The sequence below is a fragment of the Desmodus rotundus genome, chromosome 4 (assembly GCF_022682495.2).
Source record: "Desmodus rotundus isolate HL8 chromosome 4, HLdesRot8A.1, whole genome shotgun sequence".
Lineage (NCBI taxonomy): Eukaryota > Metazoa > Chordata > Mammalia > Chiroptera > Phyllostomidae > Desmodus > Desmodus rotundus.
Window position 1 is genome coordinate 121,205,659 of NC_071390.1, and position 22,939 is coordinate 121,228,597.

The 22,939-nt window shown below is 36.0% G+C and overlaps 1 protein-coding gene across 19 annotated transcripts in view; it reads left to right on the forward strand.

Moving 5' to 3' along the window:
- ADGRL3 (adhesion G protein-coupled receptor L3) overlaps nt 1-22,939 on the forward strand; it is a 757,443-nt gene that overhangs the window by 496,920 nt on the left and 237,584 nt on the right. The window lies entirely within an intron of this gene.

Sequence of the window (22,939 nt, forward strand, 5' to 3'; positions counted from 1 at the left end):
AATACTCAAACATTTAAAAGGTATGAGGGGCCATGGGAAAGAAAGAAGATATGAAATATTTGGTGAGGTACCCTTACCTTATTTACTATAGCTATGGCCAACAGAGTGTTCCATTTCCCATAGTTTTTGTTTGCTTTTACTTTTTAATCAAAGACCTTATCTGGAAAGGCTATCATATTGGAAAGTACAAACACTGAATTAAAAAAATCATAGTTCTTTCCCACAGATGAAGTTATGAACTAATAGGGTGTTTTACCCTAAATGAGTTTTTGGTCTGAAAAATATTCTAATGTTTTCCCACTGTACTTTCACACATTTCTTCTTTCTCAGTGCGCAGTTAGATCTGACTGTGGGAGCCACTGAGCTTCCTGAAAAACAGGATGGAACGTATCCTGTGGTACCCCAAATAATCGCTATGTTACAATTATAATAATCTCTATAATCAAGAGAGAATTATTAATTTATTGATAAAAGCAAATATTTTATATTTGAGGACCCTCATTTTACAGTAATGGTAACTAAAATTAGATCTTTCTGAAGTCTTATTCTGATTACATAAAAGTTTCTTCAGGATTTAAAAGAGGAAATAAAACCTCTCAGAAAATCGTTGTGCTAATAATACTCATGGAACTCACCAGCATACAAAAAATAAAGAGAAATCTGGCACAGAAATTAATTAATTAAAATAAATGTATTAATGTTTTTTATTTCTCCTACTAGATATGCCCTAGGAAGTTGTTAGAGGCAAGGGAAAAGGCAAGGGATTGCTATTTTATCCTGCAAATGACAAATTGTGTTAATAGCTCATTAACATCACAATGAAAGGTATCATTCTCTTTAATTGAAATGTCACATAAATGAATTATTATTTTCTACTAATAACATATGCTATCCAGGTATTTTGGGGCATACTACAATTCTGTAAAACTGTCCAATTATTCTCACATTGTTTCTCAAACATTCCAGCATTTTATAAATATAAAAATCGTGGAGAGCATTATGCTAAGTGCAATAAGCCAGGCAGTGAGTGACAAATACCATATGATCTCACCTATAAGTGGAACTTAATCAACAAAAGAAACGAGATCAAAATATAACCAGAGACATTGAAATAAAGAACAAACTCACAGTAACCAGAAGGGAGGGGGGAGGGCGATAACAAGGAAATAAAGAGAAGGGTCATCAAGTAACATGTATAAAGGACACATGGACAAAGCCAAAGGGAGGAATGATTGAGGGTGGGAGGTAGGGTTGAGTAGGGCGGAGGAAAGTAGGTGCAGGAAAATTGAGCCAACTGTACTTGAACAACAGTTAAAAAATGCATGCCCTGTTTGGTGTGGCTCAGTGGATTGAGTGGTGGCCTGGGAACCAAAGGGTTGCTGGTTCGATTCCCAGTCAGGGTGCATGCCTGGTTTGCAGGCTAGGTCCCTGGTAGGGGGCATGCAAGAGGCAACCACACATTGATGTTTCTCTCCCTCTCTTTCTCTCACCCTTCCCCTCTGTCTAAAAATAAATAAATAAAATCTTTAAAAATAAAAAAAGTAAAAAATGAAAATAGGAAACATATTTTTTCAATTACCAAAAATATCATGGATAAAAAAGAATCATAGGTACACATGATATTGATCTTGTATTAACATTCCACCATATTATGTCTAGCACTGTGTTCTTTGAAATGTTATTGTGTGTTTTTTCCTGTATAATGGAGTAACACCACAAAGAGTCTTTACAGATTTCAGTATTAGGTTCAGCCTATGAAGGGAGAAAACAATGCAAGTGGAATTTAATATACAAAACAAAGCCATTCAGAACAATTCTATTTTTCTTTCAGTTTACCGCTACTTAAAAGCTTTCCAAAACTCCTTAAAATATATTTTCTTTATTTTATTAATACCTAACCTTATTTCTAAAAGAATTTCTCCATATTACAAAATTAAAGTATAAATTTTATACAGTAAGATTCACCCATTTTAGTGTAGGTTTCTGTAAATTTTGATAAATGTAGTCATAAATTCACCACCACAATCAAGATAGAGAATAGGTCCCAAAATAACCAGAAAAAAGATAAGTCTCACGCTAGTACATAGAATAGATTAAAAGCACATAGATTAAAACAGGGAAAAACTAAGAAAAACAATAGATAAAATAAAGAAAGTAATGAGGCTAAAAATGCATGCTACATATTCTGATACCTGGCTACAGTTTTGATAGTTAGGACCTGTTACTATAAAGGAGAATATGACAAAAACTGTTATCAAATATTAAGAGTTTAAAAATGATAGATGTCATTTAATCCAGATTTTCTCCTTATATGGAGATATCTGCTGTAATTTCTGTGCAGATGGCTACCCCCTTTGTAATTGTGTGAAAAAGGTTCCAGTTTTGGAGAATGGATTGTACTGCTGAAAATTGATTCCATTGTTCCAGTGTAATAAGTTCTTCCTTACACCGAATCAATATTTTTCTCTGTACATTTCATCTAGTTGATTTTTTCCACTTCCCTTTGGAGTGGGATGCAATAAATCAACTTTCCTTTAAATACATTAGCCCGTCACAAATTTAATAATTATCCTTTCTCAGTATTCTACAGCCTGAGCATCCTTAGTTTTCAACCACGTATCTTTTGTGACATGGTTCTCAGATTTCTTATCTCCTTTTCTACTTTCATTCTCAAAACTAGGCATAACGTAAAGTTATAATGTGGTCAGGGGAGAGGTGATTTGACTATCATCAACAGTAACCACAAAAATTCATTGAGCTTCTCCAATGAACTGTATAGTTTTATTTTCCCCATTTTACAGATAAAGAAACTGCAGCGGCAAAGCTTAAACTACTCCTAAACTTAAGAGCCAGGATTTCAATCTACATCTGAATACTAAGCCATTTTAATATAGACTGAGAGTGTATTTAAAGTTTAAGAATCCATATTCTTCTACTGATTCATGATGAGCTTATGCTTAAGAAAACCACTAGAGCTTTCCAAAGTATGATTTCTTTATGTGAAATATCAAAGTGTGCCTCCCCTACCCTATATATCTGTATAATCTATTGTATATTTTAAAACTTAAATTTAATCCACTTATGGGATCTTAAATAGAGTCAGCTCCTCACTTCTAAAATTGAGCTGAAGAATAAGAACATTTTAATAAATTTTAATGTTTTTATTTGTCAACTTTAGAGAGAGGGAGGTAAGGAAGAAGAAAGAGAGAAACATTGATTTGTTGATCCACCCATTCACCATTTATTACTTGCCTCTTGCATGAGCCCTGACCAGGGATTGAACCTGCAACCTTGGCATATCAGGAGGATGTTCTAAGGAGCTGAGCTACCCAGACAGGCCATTAATATAAGCTGTAAAACTTATGAGAGATATGACCTCAATATATAGTCTGAACCATAAACAATGTATAGTCATAATTTCATCTAAATCTATTCTATTGTTGAGAATGCATTTTATATACAGGGTAGGGGGAAATTAGGTGTACAGTTGTTCATATGGAAAATAAACAAGGCGATAATTAAGAAATAATAGTATAGGAATAAACTCTGTGTTTGCATCCTCACAACTGTAAACTGACTTCTGTTCCACCTTGTAATTTCTTTAAAAATATGTTAATTTAAGCTTAAGTAAAAATATTTTAAATACATCAAAGATTTAGAGAAGGTATAATAAACCCTTAATATTTAATGATCGGTACATTGAATCATAGCAAATCTATTTTACAAAACAGGATGCTAACTGCCATCTCCATGATGCTATAACCTATTTTGCAGAGATTGTCATATTTGGTAAGCTTATATTGCCTTGAAAGAACCAGATAAGTCATATTTATTTTGTAGTAACAAGAGTCTTAAACATGTGACCTAGGTTAGTTGACAATACACAAAAATGTCATTTAGCTATTTTATGTACTTATAAACTTGTTTTACCAAAGGTGGTGGAAGGATCACTGCGACCTGAACATTTCAAGTGGGTCATTTTGTTCTCACAAGGTAAGGACATAAGGAGATGGATTATCATAACACCCTGCCTTTAGTATTTTTTCCCACTACAGGAGTTTATACTTCTGCTAGGAGTTTAAACTAATTAATCTGTAAAGAGAACACCTGTCTCTTCCTAAATAATGACGGTTATATTTTCCCATGAATTCAGTTTGAGATAATGCTAATTGAATAGCCATGATTCATTTCTAGTTGTCTATTTCTTCCAATTTGAAACAAACAAAAGCTTCCTTTTATTGAGGTTCCTGGAAACGAAAGACAAGTGATTGTACACTTGCCTGTGGAGATATTCTTAGTGAAGAGGAACTCAAAGGCACTTGGTGATGATTGACTGACTTAAAGAATAGGATAGCAGAGTTGTAAGAGGCACTTGCTCATTTTTAAGTCCCAGAGTCTAAATGAGGTAAACCAGTAGGTGATGGCTCCTTCAGTTTTCTGTCACAATTGCTTGTGAACTAATGAAAACTTTGAGCATAGAATAGATCTTAACTGCAAATTTTCTAAAGTCACTTATGGCCATTAAAATTGTTTCCACATGAATAACTTCTTATCACCTAACCTCTTTGCATGCCTAAGCAGCTCAAAAAATTCCTATGAAATAAATGCATTTTACATGAATAGTGTTATGTCAGGCCACTGAGGAGAAATTGAAGAGCAATTCATTGGATCTTTTTGTATGTCTTATAGAAAAGATAATAGCTATTTTCTAAAACAAAATAAAAAAATCTTTTGAGCTCAACCTAGATTTAAAAAAGAACAGATCAAAGAATGATTAGAGAGCAAGTACTCATTAGAATTCTTAAGGTTCATTTTTTCAGTTCACATGTGACCTTGACAAAAATAATTTTAACTCATTTCCATTTAACTGTGGCTGGAGAGTACATATATTATGCAAATTTGGAAAATAAAATGCATGTACATAAAGAAAATGATCAGTTTTCCAACTTATCAACTACCATCTGCAAATGAATACTTTTCAGCTATTCATGTTAAATATGTGTATACATAAAGCAGAGTCACTTTTCCGGCTTACCAACTACACTTTTCAAAGGAATAACTTTCAAATATGCATTATTTCTTGGAAATGTGGTGATTTTCAGAGAGAAACCCAAAAGAACTACTAGTTTCGTAAAAGATCATTTTTTATTTAACCCCCTAAACAGATTGTTCTGCAGCCTTGTTGGAAAATACCACTGTAACCCGATCCTGCTTATTTTGTTATCTCTTATCCCACTTTTTAGTGCTTGCAGTTTGTACTCCAACAGGAAGAACTGGTGTTGTCCTTGAGCTCTTTCAGGCAAATGAACCTCTGCACCGGCTGCTGCCTTAATGCTGCCTCTCCTCATTCAGAAGGCAGACTCCAATGTAACTTCTAAGATTGGGATGATCATATAATTTATCATTCAAATTGGGACACTTGAGAAGAAAAGGTGGGCTAACCAAACAGGAAGTCTGAAAATAGGTGTCAATTAAGCCAGGGCAGAATGGTCACATTACTTAAGTCCCACATGGAGCTTATCTCTTCTGTGATTTTCCCCCAAATGGAGATGCGTCTTTCCAATTTTTTTGCTTTTGACCTCTGATATGATGCTGAACACACTGTAAACTTTTTGTTTTGAATACATGCCTGTGTCTCCTATTAGAATGGAATATTTTGGAATGAGTTTTATGCCATAATTACTTTGAATTCTTTTTTTAAGGTCAATTTATTGATTATGCTATTACAGTTGTACCATTTTTTCTCCCCTCTCTCCCCCTCCGCCCTGCACTCCCACTCCCTCCAGCATTCCCCACCTTAGCTCTTGTCCATGGGTCATATATATATACTTCCATTGGCTTCTCTCTATCATATACCATTCTTAACTTCCTCTGTGTAATTTGTACCTACCAATTATGCTTCTTATTTCCTGTACCTTTTTCTCCATTCTCCTTCCGCCCCCTCCCCACGGATAACCCTCATGTGATCACCTTTTCTGTGGTTCTGTTCCTGTTGTAGTTGTTTGCTTAATTTGTTTTTGTATTTTAGTTGTGAGTTTGTTGTCATATAACTGTTCATAGTTTTAATCTTCTTTTTCTTAGATAAGTCCCTTTAACATTTCATAGAATAAGGGCTTGGTGATGATGAACTCCTTTAACTTGACCTTATCTGAGAAGCACTTTATCTGCCCTTCCATTCTAAATGATAGCTTTGCTGGATAGAGTAATCTTGGATGTAGGTCCTTGCCTTTCATGACATTGAATACTTCTTTCCAGCCCTTCTTGTTTGTAGGGTTTCTTTTGAGAAATCAGTTGGTAGTCTTATGGGAACTCCTTTGTAGGTAATTCTGTTCTTTTCTCTTGCTGCTTTAAGATTCTCTCTTTAGCTCTAATCTTGGATAATTTAATTATGATGTGTCTTGGTATGTTCCTCCTTGAGTCCAGCTTCTTTGGGACTCTCTGAACTTCCTAGACTTGCATGCCTATTTCCTTCACAGATTAGGGAAGTTTTTCTTTATTATTTTTTCAAATAACTTTTCAATTCCTTGTTCTTCCTCTTTTCCTTCTGGCACCATTATGATTTGGATATTGGGACATTTAAAGTTGTCCTGGGGGTTCCTAAGCCTCTCCCCATTTTTTTGAATTCTTGTTTGTTTGTTCTGTTCTGGTTGAATGTTTATTTCTTCCTGCTCCTCCAAATTGTTAATTTGAGTCCCAGTTTCCTTCCCATCATTGTTGGTTCCCTCTACATTTTCCTTTATTTCACTTTGCATAGCCTCAGTTCTTCCTCTATTTTGTGACCATATTCAAGCATTTCTGTGAGCATCCTGATTACCAGTGTTTTGAAATCTGCATCTGATAGGTTGGCTATCTCTTTATCACTTAGTTGTATTTTTTTTCTGGAGTTTTGATCTGTTCTTTCATTTGAGCCATATATTTTTGTCTCAGTGCCCCTGTTACATAGTAAGAGGTAGAGCCTTAATTAAGTATTTGCCAGGGAGGAGCAACCCATGTCACTCCGTTGTGATGCTGTATATGGGGGAGGGGTCAGAGAGGGAACAATGCCACTTCCTTTGCTCTTGCACTGCTTTCAGTCACTTCCCCCACTACCCACGAGTGAATTGGGCCTTTCTGGTGCTGATTTCCGGGTGGGTGGGTTTGTGTATGTTCTAAGGCCCCTCTCTCCAATGGACTCTCCTATGAGACTGGGAGTTTCTCCTGCTGTAATGACCACAGATTTTCCAACCAGAAGTTTTCAAAACCTCTGGCTACAACCCGGGGTTGCACGGTCTGTCTTGCTTCCCATTTGTTCTTCCCAGTTTATCCACATGCGGATGTGGGACTGTCCGGTCTGCCAGCTGCAGTCTCATCCACTGCGTCTGCCAGCCACTGTCTTCCCATGCATGCTCTCAGCCAAGGCTGCCCGTCTCTGCCCCTCCTACTGGTCTGGATGAATGTTTCTTTAACTCCTTGTTTGTCAGACTTCCATACAGTTCCATTTTCTGGCAATTCTGGCTGGTTTTTGTATTTAAATTGGTCGTTGTCCTTCTTTTGGTTGTGCAAGGAAGTGAAGCATTTCTAACTATGCCTCCATCTTGGCCACAAGTTCCCATGAATTCTTATCATATTTTTTAAATAGTCAGACTCAATTTTTTTACCCCAATGTATCTGAGGGATTTCCTCCTCTCATTGGTATCTGTGCCTCATTACTAAAGTAATTCCTGGTGGGGATAGAATGACTGTCCCTCTGGATTGAAACTAAAAGGATCAAATCAGAAACTGAAGTCAGAGCTCTTGTGGTATTTACAAATGCCTTAAAGATACTTCTGAGGGATACGGGGCTAGAGACTCACTGGTTTAACACATTATGTGGTTTTAATAAATATTTGTTGATTAATTAATAAAAGAAATGTGTGTTCTAATATACTTGATTACATCTGTTATACCTTTGAAAACAGCCTTACTGGTTTCTCTTTTACCTATTTTTCATGCTGATCTAAATGCCTATCCTTTTTATATTTATATAGTGTTAGTTTTTACACAGCATTGTTAGTTATTTACCAGATATAATTTAATTTTTTTCTTTAAAATAGTTTAAGCATTAATGGATCTCATGCTAACAAAATAGAAACAAATTTCAAATGCCAAAAAAAAAAACCCAAACAAACATTTTGCACCCCTTCTATATTTTGGGTTTTTTAATTGAACATTTTGATTGTGTGGTGGAGTTTTTTTCCTCTTTTCTTTAAAATCTTTAAAGTTCATCATTCACAACCTTCACTTTCTCTCAGGATGGCTCTACTTTGCTTCTCAAATACAAACTCTTTGCTTCTCCAAAGAATTAAAGAGATTTTTTAGTAGCCCTTGCCTTTTTTTTTCTTTACATGGCCAATTCAAAGGAAATTTGGTGGTACTTTTCTTCTTTCAGTTCTTTAATTGCTTTGCATTCACAGGGAAGTTAACCAAAGTAATTTTATAACAAGAAAATCATGGTTTTGGTTAAAACTCTGGTGCCTTAGAACTTTCTGATGCATGATGACTGTTTCAAAATGTGAATTGTTTAATTTTTAGACCAATATGGAAATTAAGTTCCCTACAAAAGCATAGTTCTAACTAAAGTCCTTAGTATTAATTTGAGGGTCATATTTTTTCTGAAATTACCCCAGATTTGAGGCAGACTATCTGGGGTAAAAGGCATAATTTAAGCTGAGAGTTTTCTCACTGGTTAAATAGTGATTAACTACAATGATTACCTTATTGATTTGTTGTGAGGAAAAACAGAGAATTTAGCATAGAGTTAACTAATCAACAAGTATCAACATTATCATTATTATCATTTTATTGTTATAACTTTGCCTGTACACAAACCAATAAAAAATCAAAACAAAAAGTCTACATGTTTAGCCAAATATTCATGCTATAAGGGAAAGAACCCAAAACATATATTCCAATTTGATTAAATTTAACTATTATGCATATGAATTCTTGATTTTTAATGAATGGACTAATTTTCTCTTTCATGCCGGAACAGCATATCAGGAGCCATGTCATTATCAACTGATTTTGGTTACTACTTTATTTTCATATCTACATCTGCAGATAGGACTTTAGAAAAGTCACTGGGACACCCATCTCTTAATGTAGAGAGACATAGCCTTCTATTACTTTTCGCAAATGGAAGGATTAGGATAATCGAATGATGCTGAAGAAATGTATCTCAATCTTTATTATTCACACTTTGTTTCATTTTTACCTTTGTACCTTATGGACAAAATCCAGAGGAAGTATTTTCTGAAGCAACTATCTCTCCCTCTCTTGTCTTGTGTTGTATGTACTGGTTACTAATGAAATAGCAAGAGAGACCATCAACAATTACTAGGTTCAAAAACTTTAGAGATAAAATCATACAAAATCACATTGAAACTTTTATTATTCCTGAGTCCTGTAGTATGTCACTGTCTTTTAGGATAAAATTGAGCAAACGGTAGGTACACACAAAGCAGCACCCACAATAATTTCTCTGTGTTTGTATGTGTGTGTATGTGTGTCCAAATGGTGATCTTTGCTATAGGACTAAGTCCCCATAAATGCAGCTACATCAATCAAAATAATCTAAACTATTTTTGCCAAACAATTCCTGGCAAAGTTTATATCATACATCCACCTCTGCCTTATTTAGCATATTTCTTTAAGCAAGAAAAGAAGAAGCCTTTTGGAAGCTTCTTTCTAATGAGTTTAGAACACCAGATATTTCCACATCAGCAGTTAAATGTGGCACAAGAAGAATTACTGCTTCTTTTATGTGACATTTAGATGAAAGCTTAGAAGGTTAGTAACAAGAATAATAACTACAATTATGCCAAGTCCTCTGCTTAGCATATTTCAAATATTGTCTCCTTTAATATTCACAATACTCCAAAGACAAGGATCAGCAAATCTCTTCTGTAAAGGACCAGGCAGTAAATACTTTAGGTTTTGCCTGCTACGTATGGTGCTGCTGGTGCTCCTCATCCACTTCTTCATTCTCTTCTTCTCCTACTTCTTTTTCTTCTAACCTTTTAAAAATAGAGTAACAATTCTTAAGTCACAGGTCACACAAAATCAGGGCACGGTCTGATGGCCTACAAGCCACCATCGGCTGATCCCTGCGTATGAAATATCTATCATGATCGCTGTGTTACAGATGGGGAAATGGAACCTCCAAGAGGCCAACCAACTTGTCCGCTGTTACCATTCAAGGCAATGCTTTGATCCTCTGCTAAGATTATCATCTGTAAATACTGTCTCCTAATCACCAGGCTAAAATGCCCTATGGCTCAGAAGGGATTTGATTAACTGTGCTGACATTACCTCATTTGCCTCAGAAGAAACAAGTGTGAAATAGTGATGCAAACGATTGTGATGACAATAGTTCAACATCAAGGTGCTTACATTGTGGCAGGCTCTTTCCTTCGGATATGTAGGTATAGATATAGATATAGATGTAAACTATATATAAAAACTATATATTTTTTTCTTTTTTTAAACCCTTACCACGATTCTATGACATGGGATTGTCATTGTTTATGTTTTACACATGAAGAAACTGACATAATATACCCAAGGCCACAGCTGTAACTGTAATTAGTACACACAGATCTCGTACCTCTAAAACCTGTGTTCTTAACCATAGCACTACATCACCTAACCACTGAAGCTCATGTGTTCTGGGATACACAACTTTGATTAATTTAGTGAAACCTATCTCAACTCAGTAACAGTGAGCAAAGCAGTGAAAGTGAAACAGGAAAAAATATGTATGTATGCATGTTTATAGGCATGTACACATATATGTGTGGATATGTGTATGTATAATATTTCCCTAGTGAGTACAGTTGAGACACGACCTGAGCTGTCCTCATGAGATTAAGCAGGAATGGCTACTGTTTTGGAATACCGAGTGACACTTTTGAACACTGAGAGAACTTGGCAAAACTGTTAGCTAATTATTTTCATGGGTCTGCTTTAGGGGTTTCATTCTTGTCTGCATGTCTTTTGGCTATTTTGTTTTTTTAAAATTACATTTTATTGATTATGCTATTACATTGTCCCAATCTTTCCCCCTTTGCCCCACTCCACCCAGCACAATCTACTCCCTTGGGCAATCCTCACACCATTGGTCATGGGTCATGTGTATAAGTTCTTTGGCTACTCTACTTCCAAGACGGTACTTTACATCCCCATGGCTATTCTGCGACTAACTATCTGTACTTCTTAATCCCCTCACCTCTTCACCCATTCCCCATACCCCTCTACCATCCAGCAACCATCAGAATGCTCTCCACATCCATGATTCTGTCTCTGTTCTTCTTGTTTGCTTAATTTATTTTTTAGATTTAATTGTTGATAGATGTGTATTTTTTGCCATTTTATTGTTCATAGTTTTGATCTTCTTCTTTTTCTTAAAGTCCCTGTGACATTTCATATAATAATGGTTTGGTGATGATGAACTCCTTTAGTTTTTTCTTGTTTTGGAAGCTCTTTATCTGCCCTTTGATTCTAAATGATAGCTTTGCTGGGTACAGCATCCTTGGATGTAGGACCCTGTTTTTCATGACTTTGAATATTTCTTGCCAATGTCTTCTAGCCTGCAAAGCTTCTTTTGAGAAATCAGCTGACAGTCTTATGGGAATTCCTCTGTAGGCAACTAACTGGTTTTCTTTTGCTGCTTTTAAGATTCTCTCTTTATCTTTAACCTTTGGTGTTTTAATTATGATGTACCTTGAAGTCGGTCTCTGCATCCAACTAATTTGGGACTCTCTATGCTTCTAAATTAAGGAAGTTTTCTTTCACTATTTTTTCAAATAGATTTCTAATTTCTTGCTCAATCTCTTCTCCTTCTGGCACCCCTATGATGGCAATGTTGGAACTCTTGAAGGTTTCCAAGAGGTGCTTATATTATCCTCATTTTTTGGATTCTTTTTGTTGTTGTTGTTCTGATTGGTTAATTTTTGCTTCCTTATGTTCCAAATCATTGATTTGATTATGGCTTTATCCACTCCACTGATGTTTTCCTGTAAATTGTTCTTTTTTTAAGTTAGTATATCATTCATTTCTGAAGGATTTTTTCAAAGACTTTATTTATATTTTAGATAGAGGGGAAGGGAGGGAGAAAGAGAGGGAGAGAAGCATCAGTGTGTGGTTGTCTCTCACTCACCTGGCTTGCAACCCAGGCATGTGCTCTGATTGGTAATCAAACCAGTGACCCTTTGGTTTACAAGCCAGTGCTCAATCCACTGAACCACAGCAGCCATGGCTCTGACTGGATCTTTTCTTATGCTGCTGAGGTCCTCACTAATTTCCTTGAGCATCCTTTTAACCAATGTTTTGAACTCCTCATGTGATAGATTGCTTATCTCTATTTGTTTATTTCCTTTTCTGACATTTTGATTTGGTCTTTCATTTGGGCTGTGTTTCTTTGTCTCCTCATTTTGACACCTCCCTATGTTTGTTTCTATGTATTAGGTAGAGCTGCTTTGACTCCATGTCTTGGTAGTGTGGCCTAATGTAGTAGGTGTCCTATAGGGTCCTGCAGTACAGCCTCCCCTATCACCCAGGCTGGGTACTTGAGGTGCGCCCTTCATGTGGGCTGAGTACACCCTCTTCTTGTAGTTGAGCCTTGGTTGCTGTTGACAAGCAAGATCAATGGGAGGGATTTACCCAGTCCAGTCAGCTATAAGAACTGATTATGACTACCAGCCTCTGTCAGGATTTAGGAAGTTGTGAAGCATGAGCCAAGACCAGCTATTATTATGGAAAAGCAGCTTGGCTGGGCCCATACATTGGGTGGGGCAAGATGGGTCAAACTGTGTTAGCCAGGTTGATGTGGTCTCAGATATGGCACCAGCTTACTGGCTCTGTGGGGGCAGGGTTTAGAAAAGGAACAATGGCCTTTGCTTGCCTTGATGCCAGACACTTCAGTTTCTCCTTGTATACCACTGGTGCCTTTCAAAAAGCTAGCCAGATGCTGGAGCTTAGAAAGAATATGTCTGAGTAGGTAAGTCCATGGGTAGGTTCTTTAAGAGGACCTGCCTGGGGCTCCAGAAATTTCTTTCAATGACTCAATCCCTGCTGGTTTTTGCAGACAGAAGTTGTGGGGACTTATCTTCCTGGTGCTGGAACCCTGGTCTGGGGAACCTGATGTGGGGCTGGGGTTCCTTGTTCCAGAGATACCCCTCCTGAATTTTTATCCACCACACATGGGTATGGGACCAACCCATTCAGAGTCTGTGCCCTTCCTACCCTCCCCCTCCACCAGTCTGGATATATGTGGTTTCTTTAATTCCATAGTTATTAGACTTCCATTCAAGTCAGTTTCTTGACTGTTCCCAGTAATGGTTGTGTCATATTTTAGTTGTAATTTTGATGTGGTTGTTGGAGGAGGTGAGCCATGTCTGCCTATGCTGCTGCCTTGACTGGAAATCATTGGCTGTTTGTTGACACGAAGCAAAGTGGTATTTAGATAAGGATACTATACTTAAAGTTATCTATCTGGACTGAGAAATATAAATGCACTTGTAGTCAGAAAAAGTTAATATCTGGCCATCTGTCTACTGAAAATAATTGACTCAGAGTTGGATTGACGGTAGCAGAGGCTGAAGGTAGATTTTGGAACCCTTCACATTGTTTTAATTAACCTACTAAAATCAAGAAGTTCTCTTTGAATTATCCTAAAATATAACTGAAAATATATGTTTGAATATTTTTGGTGATTTTTCTAATAATATAATTTCTTTAAAGGGTCATGAATAGCCAGGTTTGGACTAAACTCCTGTAGAGCCTTCTCAGTATCAGAGCCAATTGTAGACCATCAAGCATAATTCTGAGGAGGGGTTTGTGAAAATGATTCCTCCATGTATATAATATTTTCAAGATACTGTGATGACAATATTCTGGAATAACAATTTAATGTTTTTTCTTTACAGTAAAAAAGTCTGATTGCTTTATTTATTTGCTTTTTTGTCACCAGGTTTACAGATCTTGTCCTTTGTGTCTGGTTTATATAGATGAGTCTGCTTTTGTACACAGTTAATGCAATTTTATTAGGTTGAAAAAATTGTTAAGAAAGTCCAATAGCCTCAAACTTTCCATGAAGATAGCACAGAGTCACCCCATGTGTTCAGTCACAGATGAATGTGCCCATTAGTATTTGACATTGCTTTTCTGCTTTGGCCCCTTTTGGTAAGACTGTCTGCCCTTCTGCAAAATAATCTACTTGAGAATACGAGGTCTGTCCAGAAGGTAACCAGCCATGTAATGTGAAAAAGAGAGATATTTATGGAAGTAGATACAAGATACAAGAAACACTGTACACAGGACAATGAAGCCTGCCTCCTTCAAAATAGGCACCTTGGGACCTCACTCATTTCTTCCCCTTCCTATCAGCTACCTCATTGTATTTTCCTGAATCTCATCAACATTCTAAAATCTCTTCCTTTTCAAATGTGATTTCAGTTTTGGGAAGAGCCAGAAGTTGCAGGGTGCCAACTCTGGGCTGTAAGAGGGTGATTGGATGTTTCACCAAAAAGCTCTGCACAAGACCTGATGCATGAGCAGGTGCATCATCGTAATAAAGCTGCCAGTCACCAGTTGCCCATAGCTGCAACCTTCTAAATCATCTGAATAGTTTCCACTGAGAAATGTTCAAGCTTAATACAAAATTTGATGCAGATTTGTTGCTCTACTCCCTCAGTCATTTTGAATGCAACAGCCACACAGTACACATGCTCAAAGGCATCTACTGCCCCCACTGACTAGTACAGTCAAGTCGTCATTGTGCACACTTGTACATTCCAGTTCACTCTCCTTGGCTGCCACGTTACATCCATGTTGTGCAAACCGTTCACCTTGCATTAACAATAACTGGACTTTTCCCGGACAGACCTTGTATGCTTCTTTTTAGAAATGAGGTTATTCATTAATAATTGGTAAAGCTATTATGAAAGTGGAGGCTATAGATTATGACTTACAATAGTTTCGTATGATTTTTAACCTGATATAGCATTTGCATGAGAATCACACATTTAGAATCTCAATGATATTTGAATATACCATCAGCGCATGATGTAAAATATTATTAATAAAAATGATTTATGAATATCATAATATGAAACAGATTTTTGAATTAAGAGTAGATTTAAATTCTATTCATTTTTTAACCTTTTTTATTCTTTAATAGAATCTTACTTTAATGAAAGTAAGGTGTTGGGTAGTACATTAAATTTAAAAAAACAACATCCCTTCATTGAAACCATAGCTTCTTGTTACAAGTAGATCTTTGGACTACCACATTCTAAATCCTGTGGCAGTTTAATACAAAAAGGAAAAAGAGCCCTGGCCAGTGTGGCTTACTCCGTTGAAGCGTTGTCCAGTAAGCTGAAATGTTATGGGTTTGATTCCTGGTCCATGCTCATGCCTAGGTTACATGTTTGATCCCCAGTTGGGGCACATGGGAGAGGTCCCTTGCTTGGGGCACCTACAAAGGCAACTTATTGATGTTTAACTCTCACATCGATGTTTGTCTCCTCTCTCTCCCCCATCCCTTCTTTCTAAAATCAGTAGGTATGTCCTTGGGTGAGGATTAAAAATAATTATGATGCCTTATAACATAAGGCATCACTTGTTCCTTCTATAGGGAAGGAGGATACAATAACAAGTCTAAATTTCCCATATAAGCAACAGATCCTCATAGTAGGATGTGTTAGGATTCTTTTTTTTTTATTTTTTTTAAATTTTTATTGTTATTCAATTACAGTTGTATGCCTTTTCTCCCCATCCCTCCACTCCACCCCAGCTGAACCCACCTCCCTCCCCACCTCCACCCTCCCCCTTTGTCCCTGTGTCCTTTATAGTAGTCCCTGTAATCCCCTCTTCCCACTTCCCCCCACCCCCCCCGCCCTGGCTATTGTTAGATTGTTCTTAACTTCAATGTCTCTGGTTATATTCTGTTTGCTTTTTTCTTCTGTTAATTATGTTCCAGTTAAATGTGAGATCATATGGTATTTGTCCCTCACCGCCTGGCTTATTTCACTTAGCATAATGCTCTCCAGTTTCATCCATGCTATTGCAAAGGGTATAAGCTCCTTCTTTCTCTCTGCTGCGTAGAATTGCATTGTGTAAATATACCATAGTTTTTGGATTCACTCGTTTGCTGATGGGCACTTAGGTTGCTTCCAGTACTTGGCTATTGTAAATTGTGCTGCTATGAACATTGGGGTGCACAGGTTCTTTTGGATTGGTGTTTCAGGGTTCTTAGGGTATAATCCCAGCAGCGGAATTGCTGGGTCAAAGGGCAGTTCCATTTTTAGTTTTCTGAGGAAATTCCATATTGTTTTCCACAGTGGCCTCACCAGTCTGCATTCCCAACAACAGTGCACTAGGGTTCCCTTTTCTCCGCATCCTCTCCAACATTTGTTTGTGGATTTGTTTATGTTGGCCACTCTGACTGGTGTGAGATGATACCTCATTGTGGTTTTACTTTGCATCTCTCTGATGGCTAGTGATGCTGAGCATCTTTTCATATGTCTCTGGGTCCTCTGTATGTCTTCCTTGGAGAAGTGTCTGTTCAAGTCCTTTGCCCATTTTTCAATTGGAATGTTTGTCTTCCTGGAGTGCAGTCGTGTGAGTTCTTTATATATTTTGTAGATGAGGCCCTTGTCTGAGGTATCATTAGCAAATATGTTTCCCATACTGTTGTTTCTCTTTGTAATTTGGTGCTGTTTTCTTTAGCCATGCAGAAGCTTTTTATTTCGATAAGGTCCCATTTGTTTATTCTTTCCTTTATGTCCCTTGCTCTAGGGGATGTGTCTGTGAGGATGTTGCTGCGTGGAATGTCTGAGATTTTCCTGCCAATGTTTTCCTCTAGGACTTTTATGGTATTATGACTTATATTTAAGTCTTTTATCCACCTTGAATTTATTTTTGTGTATGGCGTAAGTTGGTGATCGAGTTTCATTTTTTTGCACGTAGCTGTCCAGATCTCCCAACACCATCTGCTGAAGAGGCTGTTTTTGCTCCATTTTATGTTCCTGCCTCCTTTGTCAAATATTAATTGATCGTATAGACTTGGGTTTATTTCTGGGCTCTCTGTTCTGTTCCATTGGTCTCTGTGCCTGTTTTTATGCCAGTACCAGGCTGTTTTGATTACCGTGGCCTTGTAATACAGTTTGATATCAGGTATTGTGATCCCTCCTGCTTTGTTCTTCTTTCTCAAAATTGCTGCAGCTATTCAGGCTCGTTTATGGTTCCATATGAATTTCGTGTTAGGATTCTTGAGTGATGTCTAATGTCCACACAAAGCATTATCAAGATGTACCAGTGCTCCTTAATGATTTAATGATTTCATGATCTTGAATATATATAAAATCACATGCATAAAGTTTCTTCCTTGTTAACATATGAAGTTATTTACATGTTATTTAATGATTTAGCAAGTTTTTTTCTAGTTTTTTATAACTTTGCTATCTAAATTTTCCAAGTTGTCTCCCCTTTGTTGCTGCTTCATAAGCACTTGAGTAACTGATAATGTGCAATTTTAAAAGAATCATATGTTAGCCCTCCAAATATTCTTATTCAAAAAAGTGATATAAAATAGTAAAATATATTAGTTGTGTTATATGTGGCTGAATTAATTGATTTGAAATGATATTCATAAATTTTTGAATCGTCAAGGGAAAAAAAGCTGAAGTAATTAGCTTTCTTCTATAGTGTGCACTTATTAAAGTAAGAAAATATTTCTGCTTCACAGACAACATATGCATGCCTGCACACATAGTATTAATTAAAATGCTTTTTAAAAAATATATTTCATTTATTTATTTTTAGAGAGGGGAATGGAGGGAGAAAGAGAGGGAGAAAAACATCAATCTGTGGTTGTCTCTCAAGTGCCTCCTACTGGGGACCTGGCCCACAACCTAGACATGTGCCCTAACTGGGAATAGAACTAGTGAGCCTTTGGTTCGCAGTCTGGTGCTCAATCCACTGAGCCACACCAGCCAGGACAGAAGTGCTTTTGTTTTAAAGTAAGAAAAGCCTAAGTTAAATTAGCTAGCACTAAAAGAAAGAATTGAATGTCTCAGTTAACTAGACATCCAAAGAGTGAGGCTTGCTTCAGACCTAAAAAAGAAAGTGTTCATATTCTGTTATCAAGGGCCTTATATCAGTCCCTAAATTATCTGTCTTCCGAGTGGCCCACTTTCCAGGTACACTCCTTCCACATGTCTACAGATGACCTCTGGCATCTTCAAGCCTGTATTCTTCATGGAGCTCAGGTTCTCATAGAAGGAGTGTCTTTTCTCCCTATTAGTGCTAGCAAATTCCAGGGAAGAATCTGATGGTGTCTTCTGATATGTAGCACCTCTGAGTAAGCAAACCTGTGTGATGAACTCACATTATCCTGTCCAATATCCTCTCAGGATTTAGAGGATACTGGACAGGGTCAGCTTACCCAATGTGTTCAAACTGAGGAAGATGAATATTGAATGCTGTATTTATCCTGAAACAAAAGAATGCTGGAAAAGGGAATAGACATACTTTCTACCCAACATAAAATCATCTAAGTTTACACTAGCAGAGATATTTTTAATAAAATTAGAATCATATTTATTGCTTCTTTGCTGTTTTCCCAAATAGAAATCTTAAAATAAAATCCTTTACAAATAATAAGTAACACTTTGATTTCACTTGAGACAAGCTGAAATATCTCTTATAAGATGCTATTTCTTAAAGTCTGAAGAAAAAAAAAAAAGACTGTACCATGCAAAATTTTCACCAAAATTGAGACATAATAGGATCCAAGGGATTCATTTAACTGTATATAATGCTCAATAAAAAATAAGATGGCCTTTTTTGAAATACAAAAATCAAATTTCTGTCTCTTAAAATGGAAAACATAAAACTATCAAATAAAATGGCAAAACTATGAAAAAATATTTTTTATTAAAATCCAATATAGAATATCTTAAAATCAGTCAAACTGTATACTGTTATTTTATAAACATTTTCACTTTTATGACAATTTTCATTTTTTATTATAATATAATATAAATGCCTATTACCTGCAAATTATGCTAATAGTGATTCCTATTCTTTGAAGGTAAAGCTGGATTCTAACTTTTTCAAATTCCTTTGATTCAGACTGCAAACAGTAAAGTTGGGTAAATGTCAAAAATGAACAATTTTCACAAAAGTTCAGATTTTTCATCTGACAGCCTTTTAGCACACAGAAGGGAGCTGTCAGAATTTCACTACAGGAAATTTCATTCTATGCAATGATATATTTTAGAGTTTATTGGAAAGAATTACGTGGTAAAATTCACTGTCGTCCTCTGGGGAGAATATCCATATCCTTTTATTTCTGTGTGTGCCAGTCTGGTCACATTATGCTTGGGTCATTCTGATTCTGCTTTAGTCAGCTATGCGTGCAATACGTTTGCGTGGGATTTTCTCATTTCAGGCCTTTGGGGGCATATGTTAGTCTCTGTGAACTAAATGAGCATGCTGCAGGTCCTGCTGAGACATCTTCTTGAGAGATCTTCTCATAGGTCACATGGATTGATGAAAAGAAAGGAGAAATTCTGACCTAATTGCGGGGACAATAAGTGTCTTTCTGTCTTATCTTTGAAAGAACAGTTAATATCACAAACCATGTGTGTGTATGTGTGTGTGTATCTCCTCTGATTGTTATCTTGACTGACTATAACACTATACATATAAAATGCTTCTTTGCGCACTGAACCTATAAGGAGTATATGGAGTATATTTGGATTTTTTGATTGTTCTCTGAGGTACATTTGCTATGATTCTTCTCTAAGATTTGTTGGCTCAGGACCCCAGAGAGAAGTACCTGATGAGCACCATTTGCAAGTAATGCACAATGAGTAGCTTTTACTTTGAGATCTATATTGTCACTCTACTCCATTGATGTTTTTTTGTCAAATCCATCTGCTAGTTTTCACATCCTTGGGAGTAGGGGCTTAGGGAGAAGTGTTAGCATTTTCTTGCTATCCACCCTTGTACCTTGTTTTGGGTTCCTTTAACAAGCTTTTTTTTTTTTTTTTTTTTGAGTTAGTGTTACTGGATGTTTTCTGATCTATCAGCAGGGAGAAGAAGAACATTTAACATGTTTTTCTTAGCATGCTAGGATAGGCTTTGAAGTAGGACTTTAAAAGCATAAGCACAGCAGGCCAGTATCCTGGCTCTGTACTCCAGGGAACAAACCTCTTTGTTGTGAATATTCTGGTCTACACTTTTCTTTTTGCTGCTTGCTCCTGTGGTTTTCTAGAGGCAAATTTTCACCTGCTAGTTCTCCTATGAAGTAATTCTAATATCGCTTTCCAGGCACCAGAACCCTTTCTCCTGTACATATAGTTTCAATCTTTTATGGCATCAACTATCTACAGTTCTGTTCATCCAAGTTTTTCAGTTTATCATAATGATGTAATTGTCACCTACTTAATAATTATATTATTGGGGAAATGAAGTCGATAAAGTACATTAGAAGAACATATAAAATAGATCTACTTTACATAAATGCATTTGGTTAAAGTATATTTGGGGGAATTGGGACGTGTCTCATTTGGTAGAGACAATCAAGAACCCCACGGATGTTGTCTACTAGAAATGAACAGGCTGAGAGACTTACCATAGTAATCAAATTTGTAACATTTCCCAATTAAACAAAATTAGTTGCACTATGGATTTCTTTCTATTTTTGAAAGAAATTTTCCCAGAGTTTTAGCCATTTTAACATCTCTTTTAATTTTGTTCAATATTATTCATATGAACTTTTACCAGAAATGCATTGAGCTCATACAATGTCTAATGCACCTTGGTGTGACCTAGGATGACAGAGAAGACGTAGAAGCTGTAGTTGTTATGCTTCCGGTCCTCATGGAGTCTTATATCCGAACTGTCCTATGTAGTCTTCACTAAATGTGTTCATTTAGATTACTCCTCCAATAAAGGCAGGTTAGAGAAGTGAAAGGAAGGTTTGGCTTTATTATTTGTGAAACTATAACAAATGTTAAAATACATTTAAGAAATTCTAGAATAATTTGAGAGTAACCAAGCTTTGTGTGTATATAACTATAAATACAAATATCAATATAAAATATATGTACATAATTGCTATTCACATTTTCTCATGTAATACACAATTGATGGGGAACACAAATTTTTCAATATTATACAACTTTTAGTAATGGAAATAATGAATATAAAGTCAATTTCACCTTTTCATTATCTTAGAGTTTGCTATCCACCCTGCATGTTGGAAAAGGTTAAATAATTGGTATTTTTTTAAAAATATTAGTTTTCTTATTTAGACAGGTAAGTTGAATTATAAGTAAAATATGTGTTCAATAAATCCACACTGTGTTCTTTATGAAATTATGTCATAAATATAATACAATGGACAATACCTCATCTTTTTCTCTCTCTTCAAAAGTACTTTATAATCTGGCGAATCATGTTTCCAAATAGTATAAGTGAATTAACAGCATGATCTAACAGAGAAGTTCATCCTTACAGAACTGCAGCATCAGCCTTGTGTTTGTTCCTCTGCCAACCTTTCCTGAGTCACCCAAGAAAATACAATTCTCAGTTATCAGGGTTATTTTTTGTCTTTCTTATAGATAAAAATAGTAAATATCTACTGAACACTGACTGTTGAGTCACACACATATTTATTAGATCTGCCTTAGCAAATGAATCTCCCAACTAAAGCCTATAATTTTATATCTCTGATTGTAAATTCCAAGTGTTGACAGTTAGGGTTTATTCCTGGTATTAGTTACCTGCTAGGCACTCATTAAATATTGTCCTAATGAATGAAAGTGTAATAAAGGGGATTAATGAAAGGTCATTCATAGTTCCTTTCTCTTTTGTCATTATTCGGGTTGAAGACTTATTTTACTCTGTCTCTGCAAGCTCCAGAATCAGTAACTAGTATAAAACTAACATTAAATAATTTATTTTTAAATTTTACAATTTTAGAATGACTAATCCTTGAACAAAAATATATCATCAAGATCATATCTACTTCATTATCATAGTCCTGCACAGAATAACTATGTTGTTTAATGAAATATCTGAATATTTATAAGCAATGAAGCTGATATATTAGAAAATTTGAAGCAATAGCTAAGCTTGCCTGTATTTCAATCTCCCACTACACGGTCAGATTTTAACTGTCAGAAATCATGGTTAAGCTTGATTCCAAGTTAGCCCAAAATGATTGTCTTAATTTCTCTCCAAAAATTAGGGGATAAAATTTTTTTTAAGTTCATATTATTCCTTATGTTTATCATTTCTGTTAAAACAGTCTGAAATGCACACCATAGCAATGAAATGACCCAAAAGGTAATATTTATTAAAGGGGTGGGGAGGATAAAGAAACTCATATTTAATGAAACTTGATTCTGTAGTAGACACTAATAATCATTATTTCACTATTAATTGCATTCTCAGAGTAAACCTGTGACTTATATAATTTCAAAAAAAGTGAATTGACTTAACATCTTACTTTTACACAGCATTCCTAGCCCTATGTTTTTAGCCAAAAAAGCTTATGCAATTTCTACATTTTCTATCATTAAAAAAGATAAAAAAAAGGAGCAGGGATAAATAGGTGGAGTATAGAGAATGTTCAGGACAGTGAAAATACAATATACAATGTCATACTGATAGCCACATATCATTACACATTTGTCCAAACCCACAGAATATACAAAGCAATGGTGAGCCCCAATCCTGTGGTGCTTATGATGTATCAGTGTAGGTTTGTCAGTAATAGCACACATACCATGGCGGTGGGGGGCACTGATAATGGCTCTACCTCTTCTGGGGGCAGGGGGTGTATGGGAAATCTCCGTACCTTCCCTGTTAGTTTTGCTGTGAATTTTAAACTGCTCTAAAAAAGTAA